Consider the following 16,577-nt stretch of genomic DNA (forward strand, 5'->3'; position numbering starts at 1 on the left):
CGATGAATAGAAGTGATGGCAGAAGATGTTCTCTTTGTTCCTGATCTGAAAGACAATGCTTTCAACATTTCACTGTTACACATAATTCATCCTATAGGTTTTTTGATGGAAATTATTTACCAGGCTAAAGAAGTTGCTTTCTCTATCTAGTTTAATAGGGAAATCATGAAACAATGTTGAATATAGAAAAGTTTTCCATGTTTATTGAAATGACCATAATGTTTTCTCCTTAAACCAATTAATATGGTAAATCTCATTAGGAGATTTTCTAATCATGACCATCCTTGCATTCCTAGGATGAATCCAATTTGGCAATATTTTTAACAGGCATTTCTAGATTCAGTTGCCTAATGTTTTGTTTTACGATTTTGCATTTATAATTAGAAGTAAGATTAGCCTTTAACTTTCCTGTCTCATATTGTCTTTATCTGATTTGCCTGATTTGCCATCAGAATTAATGTACTTCATAGAATAAGGTCTGCAATGTTCCTCAATTTTATATACACTGGAATAGTTTGTGTAAGATGATGATCTGTTCTTTGAAGTTTGGCTCTGTTTAAACCTCTGAGCTCCAGGAGTTAGTTTATTTTTATCTCCTTTTTTGTTTGTTGCTTTTTTTTTTTGAGTGGAGAGGATTGATTTAGAAACACTTGATTCAAATTATAAGTCTTACTGTAAATTGGTTTTCCTCTTAAATAATTGTTAGGTTATGTTTTTCTAAGAAGTTGTGTATTTGGTCTATGTTTTCAAGTTCCTTATTATTGGTGTTAAGTAGAATTGTGCATAAGGACCCTGAGAACTAACTGCACAAGAAGATAGCTAGGACAAGCCCACCTTCTCCTAGAGACAGGGGCTCAGCTTCCCACAGGACCAGTAGCTTCCTTTCTGCAGAAGAAGGGCCTTCCGTTTCCCTCACCCTGCACCCCCTGTCGTTCCACCACCACCAGTGCCAGGCACCTGGCTTCCTCAGCAACTTCTCTAAAAGCAAGAACTCAGTCTATATCACTCATGCCAAGCAGGCCATTTGCCTCCCACAAAAAAGCTGAATTCCTGTGCTTGCTCTGTAGGACAGAGGACCGGGCAGTGGTTCTCCAGGAGATGCAAGCCCACTGCAGTCTTGTCTGTCGTCCTGCTCCTGCCCTGACTTTGCACGCAGAGGACTCCCTGTCTACACGCTTATGTCATGGGTTTCCCCAATACAGCTGTGCCTTATCCTAATCATGTAACATTATGAAATTCATCGTGAGCCCAGAAACTTGGCAGGTGGTGACAGTGAAGGAATCTATCTTGCACATCACTTGATCATAATTGTTCTTAGTGTCATTTTTGCACAGATCTCCACTATTTTACAGCTTACTATTGTCATGCCTAATTGTGATCTCTCTCTCTCTCTCTCTCTCTCTCTCTCTCTCTTTCTCTCATCTCTCACTCTCTTAATCAGTTGCACTGAAGATTTTGTTATGGTTATGTTTAAGTTTGGAATAATTTTAGATTTATAGAAAAATTACATAGTATAAAATTCTTATCTACCCTGCATTTAGTTTGCCTAATCTCATATAACTATGTATTCTTATTGAAAGAAACTTTTCACTCATGTCCTTTTTCTGTTCCAGGATCCAATACAGAATACCACATTGCATTTAATGTCATTTTATTTAATCTTTCAAAACATAATTGTATTGAGAAAAAATTATATGTCATGAATTTTTCCCAATTAAAGCATGCAATTCAATGCTTCTTATTATACTTATGAAGCCATGCAGTTCTCATTAAAATATAATTTAAGAATATCTTCAGTACCCATAAAGGAACCCTGTACTTATTAGGCAGTCACTCTCCATTCCTCCCTCTTCCAGCCTTAGGCAACCACTTATCTGCTTTCTATCTGTGTAGAATTTTCCTACTCTAGACCTTTCATATAAATGGAATCATACAATATGTGGTGTTTTATGACTGACTTCTTTGACTTGGCATTTTTGGAGGTTCATTCATATTATAATATATATTAGTACTTTATTCTTCTTTATTGCTGCAGAGTATTTCATTGTTTGATATGTTAGCTTTTTATCACTGTGACAAAATATCTGAGAAGATGAGCTTCATGGAGGAAAGATTTGTTTTGACTGATGGTTTAAGTTCATTGTAGGCTGGCTCCATTGCTATGCGCCTATGGTGAGGCAGAGCATCAAGGTGGAGCAGAGCCGCTTACCACATAGCAACTGGCAAGCAGGGCTGGGGAGATGAGGTCAGGGGAAAAGATAGAGTCCACAAGGGCATGACCCCAAGGATCCACTCCCTTCAACTGGATCTCACCTCCTTACAGTTTCCATACCTTCCCATTGGCTCATTCAGCTATGACTCCATCAATGGATGAATCCATTGATGAAGGTAGAGCCCTCATGATCCAATCACTTCCCATAAGTCCTCTCTCTGAACATTGCTACATTTGGGGACCAAGCCTTCAACACATAGCCTTTGGGAACATTCCAGATCCAAGTAATAACATATGAGTATTCCACATTTTGCTTTCCATTCTTAGTTGACAAGTTGGATTATTTTTCAATTTTTGGTTACTGATAATAATGCTGCCAGGAATATTTATATACTGGTTTTGTGTAGATATGTGTTCCTTCTTCTGTTAGACATATATCTAGTATCAGAATTATTTGGTCATAGGTAACTCCATATTTAACTTTTTTTTTTGGGGGGGGTGGGTGTTACTGGGAATTGAACTTGGAAATGCTTTGCCACTGAGAAACATCCCTAGGTCTTTTTTATTTTTTATCTTGAGATAAGTTCTCACTAAGGTACTGAGGGTCTTCCTAAGTTGCTGAGGCTGACCTCAAACTTGCAATCCTCCTGCCTCAGCCTCTCCAGTCACTGGAATTACAGGTGTGTGCCATCATGCCTGACCATGTTGAACATTTGGGAGAACTGCCAAACCATTTCTAAAGTAGTTGCACCATTTTACAATCCAGCTGCAATATGTAAAGGTTCCATTTTCTCTACATCTTCATCCATGCTTGTTATTTAGTTTTTATTTTGTTTTGTTTTCAATTATAGTCGTCCTAGTGGATGTAAAGGGTATCTCATGGTGGTTTTGATTTGCATTTCCCCAGTGACTAATAATGTGCAGCAGCTTTTCACATGCTTATTAGCCCTTGGTGTATCTTTCTTAGAGAAATGTCTATCCAAATCCTTTGCCCAACTTTTAATTGAATTTTTTTTCTTATTGTTGAGTTATAAGGGTGCATTATATATTCTGGGTGCAAGTTTCCTTCCCCATATGTGATTTTCAAATATATTCTCACAGTCTGTAGTTTATCTTTTCACTTTTTTGATGGTGTCATTTGAAGGACAGAGGTTTTTTTCATTTTGATGAAATCCAATTTATCAATTTTTTTCTGTTTTAAAATTGCTTGTGCTTTTGTGTTATATCTAAGAAGTCATTGTTGTATCCAAGATCGTAAAGATTTACTCCTTTGTTTTCTTCCGAGGGTTTTATAGTTTTAGATCTATGATCTATTTTGAGTTAATTTTTGTACATGATGTGAGGTTTTGCAGGTAGATACATACTTGTCCCAGGAACTCTTTGTAGGAAAGGTTATTCCTTCCCATATTTAATTTCTTAGCATGTTTGTCAAAAATGAATTGACCATTAACATAGTCATTTATGAATGCCACACTAACTTGATTGTGTTACAGAAATCAGGAAGGGTGAGTCCTCCAACTTTGTTCTTTTGCTAGATTGTGTTGGTTGTTCTGTGTCATCTCATTTAACTGCTTTCATTCAACAACTTGATGCTTGTAATTTTTATTTATTGTTTCTCAGTTTTCTGTCTCATTAATTTCTGTTTTTATTTTTATTATTTCCCAGCTTGTAGATACTGGTGGTTGTATATTAGTTTTATAATTATAAAAGCTACATTAATCTTATTATTTGTAGGCTTCCTTCTTTTCTAATATATGCAATTAAGGCCACAAACAACCCAAGCTCTGCTTTAGCTGTTCCCCTCGGGCTTTATGACATGGTGCTGTCGTGGCTTTTAGTGCCAAGTGTCTACTTATTTCCCTTAAGATTTCTTTTTTTGACACATAAACTTTTAATCCCTAAAACACATTAAAATCTCTTTAACTAATATCAACATAATTACACTGTCTTCTGCCTTCTGTTGTGGCCATTAAATCATGTGCTATGAATTATTTACCTGAAACAGTTATTTCGCCATTCCATAATTTCCAGTTTTTCTAGATCATTGGATTTTAAACGTGTCTATTGTGAGCAGCATATGGTTGGGATTTAGTGTCTGGTATCTGAAAGTCTGTTTTTAAATGCATGGATTTAGAATACAGATATAATATATGTGTGTTTATGTTTGTGTATGTGTATACATGTGTGTACATATACACATATATGTATGAATTAATTACTGATACAGTTTAATTGACCTATACCACCTTCTTAAGCTTTTTGTGTGTGTGTGCTAATAGGGTCAGAACCCAGGTCCTTGGGTATGACAGACAAGCACTCTACCCCTGAGCGCTAACCCAGCTCTAAGCGTTCTGTTTACCATAATTGTTCTTTTGTTTTTGTTTTTTCCTCCCCTTCTCTACTCTCTTGAATAGATCAGTTTTTATTTCATTTTCCCCTTTCTTCTTGGCTTAGAAGTTATATGTCCTATTTCCATTCTTGTAGTAATTACCCTTAAAATTTTAGCATGTATGCTTAACAAGTTTACCAATCTCTCTACCTTTCTCCCAAAAAGAATAAATGGCTTTACAGCACTTCAACTCTGGTCCCCTGCCTCGTCTTACATGTTCTTGTACTCTGGTGTTTGTGACTCTCCTTGCTTTTCTGCATTTCTTTTTTTTTTTTAATATTTATTTTTTACTTATAAGTGGATACAATGTCTTTATTTTATTTTCATGTGGGGTTGAGGACTGAACCCAAGGCCTCACGCATGGTAGGTGAGCGCTATACCTCTAAGCCACAACCCCAGCCCACTTTCCCGCATTTCAAATTAGTCGTCCTCACTGCTAGTAACCACAGGCCTTTGTAGGATTCAGGGACTGATCACCTTTATCCACTCGTTTGCTGTTTCTTTGGAGATTGTTCTTTTGGCCTTCTGCCTCTAGTGTTGATTTCCTTCTTTCTGAAGCACACCCAGAATAAAATCTCTGTGAGGGTCTGAGTGGAAAATTTCCTCAGTCTTTGCCTAAAAATATATTTCTTGTTTTCTACCATACTTTTGAAACCTAGGCCAGGTATGGTGGCACATGCCTGCAATCCCAGCGGCTCAGGAGGCTGAGGCAAAAGGATCATGAGTTCAAAGCCAGCTTCAGCAACTTAGCAAGGTACTGAGCAACTCAGTGAGACCCTGTCTCTAGATAAAATATAAAAACAGGGCTGGGGATGTAGCTCAGTGGTTAAGCACCCCTGGGTTCAATCCCCAGTACCAGAAAAAGGAGGGGAAAAAAAGAAATATATTAGCAAGTTAGAAAAATTCTAGGTTGTCATTTATTTTCTTTTTACATTTTAAGGATATGTTTCTTTTTTCTTCAGGCCTCTGCTGTGACTATGGAGTAATTCGTTGTCAGCCTAGTCTTGTTTTATAATAAGTGGTCTGTCTTTCATGTCTGGTTGCATTTTAGATCTCTCTTTTTTTTTTTTTTTTGCGTTCTGTGTTTCCCTATATGGTGTTCATGGTAGATTTACTCATTTCTTATGCAATAACTCAGTATATGCTTTTATTCTAGGATTCTTTTCTTCAGATCTGGAAGAGTCTGAACTATTATCCCTTTGAACACTGCCTGTCTACAATTCTCCTTATTGATAGTTCTAGAATTCCTGTTAGATACATACTGGGCTCTCATTCTTTGTGTCTCTTAACCTCCTTTCACATTTACCAATTTTTTATCCTTTTGCTGTGTTTTGAATAATTTCCTCCTATTTCTCACTTATTAATTCTCTCTTCAACTTCCTTTTCATCCGCTCACTAACTTTTTTATTTCACCAACTAGTGTTGGGGTTGTAGCTCACTGGTAGAGCACTTGCCTAGCATGTGTTCCGATCTACTGGGTTTAATCCCCAGCACCATAAAATAAACAAGTAAATAAATAATGTCAATGGCTATAAATTGTCAAATTTAGACTTTCTGTTTCTTTTAAAAAATCTCTTTTGTTGTTATAATAATAACTGTTAGTCTTCTGTCACTATAACAAAATATCTGAGATAATTAACTTATAAAGATAAATGGTTTATTTTGGCTCACAGTTTTGGAGGTTCTAGTCCATGAAAAATTAAAAGAAAAAAATAAGAGAAAAAGAGGAAGGGTTTACAAAAGCCGACACTGGCAAGGACGGGAATAACCCTGCAGAAAATGGAGATGCCAAAACAGAACAGGCACAGAAAGTTGAAGGTGCTGGAGATGCCAGGTGAACTCTGAGCACTGGTGCTAACTGTGGACTTCGCGTGACTGCACACTTTGAAATAATATTTTTTTAATCAAATTTTATAAAAATGCAGAATTTTGTTTTGGTTTTTATTTTTAAGCCCTGTTTTTAGCACACAGAACACTTCCTTGCATGGGGGGAAAGAACAGAAGTCACTGGTAGAAAGTCTCCAAAGCTGGATTGCCATGGGAAGCACCTTTCTCTGCGTTTTTTTTTTTTTTTTTTAAATGAGGGGGCGGGTACCAGGGATTGAACTCAGGGACGGTGGATCACTGAGCCACATCCCCAGCCCTATTTTGTATTGTATTTAGAGACAGGGTCTCACTGAGTTGCTTAGCACCTCTCTGTTGCTGAGGCAGGGTTTGAACTCAAGATCCTCCTGCCTTAGCCTCCTGAGAGGCTGGGATTACAGGCATGTGCCATCACACGCAGCTCCCTGCTGGTTTTGAGAGACTTCCTCTTGGCTTCTAGGAGGAGGGATTCCCTGATGTCAGCACACATGGCTACCTTGGTACAAATGCCGCGTGGTGTGGAAGCACTCAAACTCATCTTTACATCCTCCTCTCCTATCTGCCACGGGCATAGATTTAACCCCCCTAAACCCAGAGACCTGTTGGAACCCGACTCCCAACAACTGATTCTACCAGTGTGGCGGGCAAGCTGGACTTTCCAGTAACATCATTGAGATAGAGCCCGTGAAAAGAGCAGCAGTTCGTTTTCTAGACTGTGGATCTTCGGATTAACAATTCTTCCATTTTTATTTCACTTCCTGGAAGTCAGGGTGGGCTCATGAAGAATCATTAAACAACATGGTGAACGTGAAATGTCAACCCTGGCTCTAAAATTTCCCTATTCAAAGCATCACATGAAGACTTCATCGGGTTTTCTAATGGCTTTCTGATTTTAGATTTCAAAAAAGGGAGTTTGAAAGTTGTTACATACTGTTAACGATTGTGTCCGCTCATGTTCTGCCTGAAATACCAAGATGGTTTATGGAAAGTATCTTTAATAAAGCTGGAAACAGTTCGGCTTGGGGAAAATGAGAATCAGGGTTTAAGGATCCACAATCCCTTTGGTGGGCATGTAGTGACATAAAGACCTTTCACTAAGCCCTACCTCTTGACAGTTCCACCACCTTCCAATAGCACCACCCTGGGGACCAGGCTTTTAATCCTTAGACCTTTGGGAGTCTTCAATATCCAAACTACTACAATAGCTGATTTCAAACACATATGCCATCTTCTAAGCACTTTACACATATCAGTTAATTCTCACAACCCACCAATGCGGGTACCATTAGTAGCCCCACTTTACAGATGAGGAATCTAAGACACAGCAATATTAAGTGACTCACTCAAGGTCACCCAGGTGAACCCAGCTCTTTGGCTCTGGTGCCTGTGCTCATAACTACTGTTCCAGAGTGCTTTCATGGGGTTTGTACTTTTCTGGTGTTTAATTACATCTTCTTGAACTTTAATTAATTTTAAACATGATTATTTTACATGTCTTTCAAATTATCATTCTAGGATGTGAAGTTTGGGGGAATCTCCCAGTGCAACATTGCATCATCTTTTTGGTTTATGAGCCCATCTTTAGAAAGGCTTGTTTTTCTCTGAGACTCCCCTGTCGCCTGGGTGGCAGATGAGTCCCTCAAGAGCTCTTTTTCATTTTCCATAGAAGGCTCACCACACCTGGACCGTTTTTTTTTTTTTTTTTGGTTGTTGTTGTTTGTTTGTCTGTCTGTCTTCTCCGAGGACATTTATCATCTTGGTTCCTGGATCACCTGCAAAAATTTGAATCTCCAATTTAAGGAGGAAACAGACCTGAAGAATTTGTTTTCCAGATGAACATTATTCCCCATCCAGAGGCATACGAATTCTTCTGTGTCTCTCTGTGCCTGTGACGTGTTTCCTGATCTACTCTTCCGGGTGGGAACAGCCCCTTGGAAACCATGGCAGTTTTTCCCTAACCCCAGCTGTCGCAGCATCCCACAGCCTTGTCATGCTCCTTCCTTTTTGTCACTAACACCCTCAGAGCCTTCCTTTCTTCTTACCAATTCATCCTTGCATTTAAAATATTTTTTGCTAGATTTTGTTGAGCATTTCTAGGTAATGTGGAAGGAGAGTTTTCAACATATCTTTTCCTCCTTCTTCTCTTTTGAAAATTAAAGTTCTCATATCAATCTTTAAAATATGTTATTTTTCTCCTCAGAAGATCAATTTAAAAAAAAGTTGGGGACATGCTTAAAAGTGTTGGAAGGAAGATGCAAACTATTCATGATACCACTACTAGAAATCACCACTATGTGTTTACTTCTATGTATCTAAATATACATACACACACGTGTATGTGGAGACATATGTACTGTGTAACTGAATTCATAGGGGCGCATCTGTTGACACATGACTTTTCCACCTGATATTATGTTGTATTTTTCTTATGTCATTGAAATTCATTTTAAAAACTACCAATCGCAATTCCAGCTACTCTGGAGGCTGAGGCAGGAGGATCACAAGTTCAAGGTCAGCCTGGGCAATTAGTGAGACCCTGTCTCCAAATAAAATAAAAGGAGTAGAATGCCTGTTTTAGCATATGTGGAGCCCTAGGTTCTATCCCCACCCAGTACCACAAATAAACAACCACAACAAAAAACTTCCATCTTAAACAACTTAAGGATAAAGGCATCGTCATGCATGGATTTGGCCAGCCATTCTGCAAGTGTACTATTCTATATCCTAGAAATAAAAAAAAAAAAAGTGTGGGGGTTGGGGGTAGGAGATATCCATACTAAGAGCCCTACAATCTTAATCAGCTTTGTGCCACTAATAGATGCCTATATTTAAAGAAGATATTGTTGTCTGTCTCCTACACAAGTGATTTTCATTGACTATTTTGAGTAACTTGATTATATTTCTAGTCTCCAATTGCTGCACATCTTAAATACTCAGACACTCCCCCATTCCAGCTTTCTTGGCGGAAATTGCTCTCCCAGTGGAGCTGGGAATGTCTGAAGTAGTCCTCCAACACAGTTGCTATATATGGGCTGTGAGGGAACAGAATTTAATAGCAAGCCTCTCCATAGGCCAGAGGAAAAAGATGACCTAAAACCGAGGCTGAGAAATGACAAGTATGTTGCCTGGGATGGCACTCCTCGTCCCCCTGTCTAAAAGCAATTTGACTACAAGGTCACGGGCACCCTGTTTCACTCCGTCTTGCCAGGGTAGGTCTAGCTCTGGCACAGCCTTTCCATCTGCCTCCTGCATCCTGAGACAGTTGATAGAGGGATTAAAGAAGGCAGATTGAATATTTGGGAGGAGACAATCCTGGAAATTGTGAAAGGCAGGAAGAGTTGAAGGATAGAAAGCATCCTCCAGAGACTGGGGCTCTCTGCTCACAGTAATCAAGAGATCAGCTTAGGGCTGTGTGTGGTGGTACATGCCTGGAATCCCAGCAGCTCAGGAGGCTGAGGCAGGAGGATCGCAAGTTCAAAGCCAGCCTCAGCAAAAGTGAGGCAATAAGCACCTCAGTAAGACCCTGTCTCTAAATGAAATACAAAATAGGGCTGGGGATGTGATGATCAGTGGTCGAATGCCCCTGAGTTCAATCCCTGGTAACAACAACAACAACAACAAAGAAAGAAATCAGCAGCACGATAAAATTACAAACGTGTGTCCCTTTCTTCCAAGTTGTTCCATGGCCCTTCCCAGTTGCTAGTGCTATGCAGTGTGCTGGCCATATGTATTTGAGTTCCAAGTTAGAGTGTTTTTTATTATTCTTTTTTTTGCAAGTTAGGTTTTTTTTTCTTTTTAAAAATCTGTTCTTTTTAGATATGCATGACAGTAGAGTGTATTTTGACATATGATACATACATGGAGTATAACTTATCCTAATTAGGATCCCATTCTTATGATTGTACATGATGTGGAGTTTCACTGGGCAAGTTGGGTTTTTGAGACTCAAAGTTTCAAGGTAGTTTGAAATGAGATTCTTAAAATTTGTAATAGAAGAAGATCAAAAGATAGGGTTTACATTGTCAGCATATTAGAAAGAATAACTAGGTGACTCTCCCGCAGATTAAAGTTTGCCTAGACTTCTTTAAAAATCTTGTTAGTAAAAAAAAAAAAAAAAAAAAATTAAATATTAGAAACTGGTGAGTTCCTAAAAGGGACACAAAAATGTCTGACAGTGGGCAAAGACATATAGAGGACTGTCATTTAGAATAAGGTGGGTGAAGGGCGACCTGCAAGGACACGATGACCCAGGATGAGATAGGACACATCACCTCTGGGTTACATCTCTCTGCAGGGGAATGATCTGGACTAAATGCCTCCCAGTGCCAGGATGCCCAAACCCTGAGGTGCCATTGCAGAGAGAAAGAAGCCTGTGAGAATAGTCTGAATTGAGTGAAACCTAAAATCCTCAGAAAATGCAAAACAACTGGTCTATCTGGAGCTTACTTGATTGTTTTTCTGCCATCGGTGAAATGAGGTCTCAAAAGGGACATTAAATTATGTTACAGGAAAATAAAGTTCAATCTCTTGCCTATTTGAGTTTGTGGCCTGTGAAAAATTTGCCCACTAATGTAGGAGAAGCCACAGGAGGGCATTTATCATAACCAGGCAGGAGGGTGTCTCCTGGGATTCAGGGGAAAGAGCGGGGCTGGGTTCAGAAAGGGTGAGAACCAGGAATTGGAAAGCCATTGGGATCTTTCCTCGGCTTTCATTACTGCGTCTTGCTGAGCACCTGCTTCCCCTTTCTCTTCCTGAGGACCAGCTTTCTCTGCTTCTCCCACTGCATGTCTGAATACAGTGGCACCAGATCCTAGGTAGTGTGACCTAGTTCTAGTCTCTTGACCTTGTTTCTACTTTCTTGGACAAGAACCTGATTGGCCCACTTTGGTCCCATTCCTGGCTTCCTCTTTCAATCAATGGTGGCCTGGGGGGCACTGACATGACTGCTGTGTATGTCCATCACCTTGGGTCAGGGGGCAGTCACCAGGGAACTGGAAATGGCTGTGAGGTAGGAAGATACTCCAAAAGAGTCGCTGTGGGGCTGCTGTCACTTTTCTCATCTGCAAATAAGAGGAATACCAACTATGATATCCCTACTTTTAAGTGAAAACAAAGGGAACTCACATGTATTGACTTTTCTCCAGGTACCAAATGTTGTTAGACGTTAACAAGGTTACCTTAGCTCATCCTCAAAACAACTGTGAGATGGGCATTTTAATTTCCATCTTTATAGATAAGGAAATTGATGCTCACAGACATTAAATCTCATAGCTAGCAAGTGGCATAAGTCAGATGTGAACCCAGACAGAGCCAGTGCTACAGCCTGGGAAAGAGCTATTATTAAGATTGAGATAATGTCTGAGAGCTGTGTGTTACATTCTCAGCTATTAATAAATTCCCTGGGACACTGTCTTGCATGTAGTAAATGCTGAGCATTGGAAGTCTCATTAATAAGAGCATCTCGCCCTTCAATTAGAGCAGAAGTCTTATCTTTGCAGAGTGTTTTTGCTCAAATTAATCCACCAAACACCTCTGAGAAGTGGGTACCCATCTGCCTTAACAAGTTTCTGACGAAGGCACGTTTTATTAAAAATGAAAAGGGAGATAAAAACAGCAGCTGATACCCTTTCTAACTGTAATTGACCTTCAGCCACCATTTGGTGCCATGGATTCGAGAGCTTCTACAGCTTCTATCCTGCTTCATGTCGAAGTGTGAATTTGCCTGTTGTCACAATCTTAGGATGTATTTATGTGTTCTGATCTTCTGACCTCCTGAGCTAAATATAACTCTTTTTGGTACGGAGCTGATACACAAAGCTCAGGAAGAGATATTTGTCAACAGGCAATGATTAATCACCTACTGTATTTTCAGCTTTGAAGAGGCTGAGAGGCTTAATATTCTCAACCATCAAAAAGCTAAGAACCTAGTCATTAGGAAAGCACAAATGAAAGTCACAATGAGATGTCATTCCACACTTACTATTATGGTTATAATTAGGGGAAAAAAACAGACAATAGCAAGTGTTGGCAAGGGCGTGGAGAAATTGGAACCTTTGTAGATTGTTGGTGAGAACGTAAAATGGTGCAGCTGCTGTGGAAAACAGTCTGGCAGCTCCTGGGTGAGTTAAACATAGAATTACCATATGGTCTAGCAATTCCACTCCAGGGTGTATACCCAGAAGAATTAAAAACAGGTGTTCAGATAAAGGCTCGTAAACAGATGATCACAGAAGCTCTTTGTAAAAGTCAAAAGGTGGAGGCCACCTAAGTGTTCCTGAACTGGTGCATGTATAAGCAAAATGTGGTATATCTGTGCAATGAAATACTACTTAGCCCCAAGAAGGAACAAAGTACCAATATATGCTACAACATGGAAAGAGCTTGAAAACATGATGCTACGTGAAAGAGCCAGACACAAGAGGTCACATAGCATCTGATCCCATTTATGTGAAATATTTAGAATAGATAAATCCATAGGGATCAAAAGCAGACTAGTGATTTCTAGGGGTTGGGGCGGGAGAAGAAGTTGAATAAATATGGAGTTTCCACTTGGGTGGATGAAATGGTCCGGTGGCGAAGGTTACGTAACATTATGAATATGCTAAATATCATTAATGGCAAACTTTATGTTTCGTATGTTTTACCAAAATTAATTAAAAAAAAAAAAAAACCTAAGAACCTCTTTGCAAAAATCACCAGCAGTTTTCCTTTCTTCCATGGGCATAGAAGTGAATGGATGAGCTTAAAATGTATGTTTCAATGTTTCTCTGAATTCCTTAAAATTCTTGGAAGAAAATCTTTGTGCACTTCCAGGCCCTCATCCCTGGCATGTTTCATGGCTCTGCCGTTGCACCTCCAAGATTTTTCATTAATTTTTAATTCAATCTGACCCTGTAAAAAATTTCTAACCTTTTTTTTTTAAACCCAAGTAAATCATGGTCCATTTTGTGATGTCCATTTTACCTGTGGGAAAAATGAAGCAAAGAGCCAATGTCAGAGTCAAAAAATGCATACCATGATTAGACCAATGAGCCAGACAGCAGGTTTTTTGCATGAAAAAAGACCTATCTCTTCTTTCTCAGGTCTGCCTCTTCTTTGACCTGCACATGATTCCATTTCCTTTTAGATGTCAGAAAGACACTAGTCAGAAACACTCTGAAAGGGATGGGAGTAGCCAAAGGGATGAAGAATTCAGTTTCTTGATGTTCTTTATATGGAAAATGAGTTGGCTGGATTCTTTTGTGATTTTTAATCTCTATATTTCTGCCCAGAGACACATTTTGAAAGAGAATGATGTTTAAACTTCCAAATCAATAAATAATCAGGATCACAGGTCCAAAACCTGATAACTGCAATTTCCAGGGGAAATGTTGACCTGCTGAGTGTAGGTCTGTCCCACACATACAGCGTGCTCACGTTTCTCCTGCCTAAAGCCTCAAGCTGCTTGGATTCATTGTATAGGAGTTCCTTCCACCTAGGTTGCTACAATTCCAATTGCCATAGGAACTTTTGAAGAAGGCTGAGCCAGATAGGCCTTAGAGTCTTAGGGGAAACCAATATGCTTAGATTTATAGATGGAAATATAGCTGGTCCCTGACTTGATGGTTGGACTTCCTAAGGATGAGAAAGCAATACACATTCATAGAAGCGATACTTTCTGGACCAATGATCTGCAGTCCAACATTCTCTTTTTATGTCAGTCAGCCACACACACAAGGGGGAAATCACTGATCTACAGTGTGCTGCGTTGCTAAGCTAGGATGTTCAGTGCATTAGGTGGATTTTCAATTCCCAGTGGGTTTATTGGGTTACCCCATTAGAACTCAAGAAGCATCTACATAAAGAATTTCAAGAGCTATGACCAAAGAGATGAGAATGTCAATATGAAACTTGTGTTTCTGCCTGCATGTCCATCAAATGGCCTTTATTTTAAGAGGGAGAATCAGAACACATTGTCTTGGGAGCTGCTGTAGGAAATGGTCCATCTGGCTATTTTAATTGGGCTTGGAAAAGAAATACCATCAGATCTATATATGGATCTCTCAGTGTCCTCACTGCCAAGTACACACAGATCATGCAAGACCCTAAAACTGTATCGCACTTTGGGCTACACTTCCCACTGTCTTTTCTCCCCACTTAGTTTCTTAAATAGGGCTACTATGACTCATGTTCAGCTTCCTGTACTCTGCAAATCCACCCTCTTCCAGGGTGTTCGTTGTCATTGTTGTTGTTTTAAAATCATGATTCCCTAACATGTTGCCTTATAATTGTAAAGTGTTTCTTTTTCTCTCTGGTAGTCTCCTGCATTTGTGTGTATAGGAATATTACATCAGCTGTTGAAATAGATGCCATTCAGGGTGTCTCCCTGGCTCCCTGTCATTGAGAACATCTCCATCTCCACGAGGCAGGTGTATCTGTGACTGAGGACTCTGCCCTCCTGGCTGTGGGTAGACACCTGACCCAAGGGAGCCCATCAGGTTGGGGTTGGATCCAGAGGTGGAGTCCTGGCTGTTAGGTGGAATGAAGGCTTGTAGGCACGGGGAGCGGAAAGGTGTCACCATGGGAGCATGTTCTCCTCCACGGGCCTAGAGAAGCAGAGAAGTGGACATTTGAAGAGAAAGGGGAAACTGATGTGCAAAGTAAGGGAACCAATGAAAAAATGATACAGCCAGAGAGAGGGCGATGGCTGTCAGATGAAGAGAGAGAAAGGTGGGGGGAAGAGAGGAAAAAATAAAACAAAAAAACAAACGAGTTCCTGGTACAGTTTCAGGTCCTGATCCTTGGCTCTCATGAGACCCGCTCCTGTCCTTGGATTCTGTGATTTTTTATTTTTTATTTTTATTTTTTTTGTACTGGGGATTGAACCCAGGGTCGCTCAACTGAGCCACATCCCCAGCCCTTTTTAAAATATTTTATTTTGAGACAAGGTCTCGTGAAATTGCTTACAGCCTAAATTGCTGAGGCTGGCTTTGAACTTGCGATCCTCTTGCCTCAGCCTCCTGAGCTGCTGGGGTTATAGGCATGCACCACTGTTCCCGGCTAGATTCTCTGGATTTGTACACAAAGTTTCCTTGACGTTTCCCCCCTATGCTAATTTGAATGAGTTTCTATTATTGACAAATTGGAAGTCCTTTATTAAGACAATTAGAACCTACTTTTCAGTTAGTTTTGAACCCTGGAACAGAAAATTGAACATTGATTCTCTCTGAATTAATAAAATACAGTAATAGAGATTTACACCCAACCCATTTGTTTTATAGTCAAAGCAGTGGTGCCCAAGGAAATCATGGCTCACCCAAGGTCATGGTTAGGAGATGGTAGAGCCAGAACTAAGCCATGGATCTTTTAACAGCCCTCTGATGTCTTCTCCACCAAATAAAGCTGCCTTTATGTGACATCATTCAGCATCATATTTGGTGCGGAGAAAACACGATCTCTGGTCTGAATGATGTGGTAGGTTCAGCCTAACACAGTCTCTGGTATCAGACTTTTAAGGAAGAATAACAAGAAACTTGGAGAGAAAGAAAGAATATGAATCTCTCAATTTATGAGCTCCAAGACACTGAAGAGTATACGAACTTAGAGCTGCTTGGGGTTGTCTTTTTAGTATGAGAAGATAGCCCTGAAAAACAGGGCCAGCAGAGAGGAAAATAGATCTAAGAGATGGAGAGAGGTGGATACCCAATAACTTGACTTAGGCACCTAGATTCAACCATGCCTGAAGCTGTTCTTGGTCACCAGACTCAGGCATTTAATTTTTTAACTTGAGTTAGCTTGAGTTGCCTTCGTACTGCAGTCATCCTTCAATATCATCAGGGATTTGTTTCAGGACCCTCTTGTGGATACAAAAGTCCACAAACGCTCAAGTCTGTTATATAAAATGACATCATATTTGCATTTAACCCATGCACATCTTCCTATATACTTAATTAAATTATATTTATATTACTTATAATACTGAATACAATGTTAATGCTATGTGAATGATTTTTATATGGTATTATTTAGGGAATGATCACAAGAAAATATCTGTACATGTACAGTACAGGTTACATTATTTTTTTTGCAAGTATTCTTTACATGGGAAAATTCTCTTCTTTGATTAAACAAAAA

Source organism: Marmota flaviventris, chromosome 1, assembly GCF_047511675.1.
Source record: "Marmota flaviventris isolate mMarFla1 chromosome 1, mMarFla1.hap1, whole genome shotgun sequence".
In the NCBI taxonomy this organism is placed as follows: Eukaryota; Metazoa; Chordata; class Mammalia; order Rodentia; family Sciuridae; genus Marmota; species Marmota flaviventris.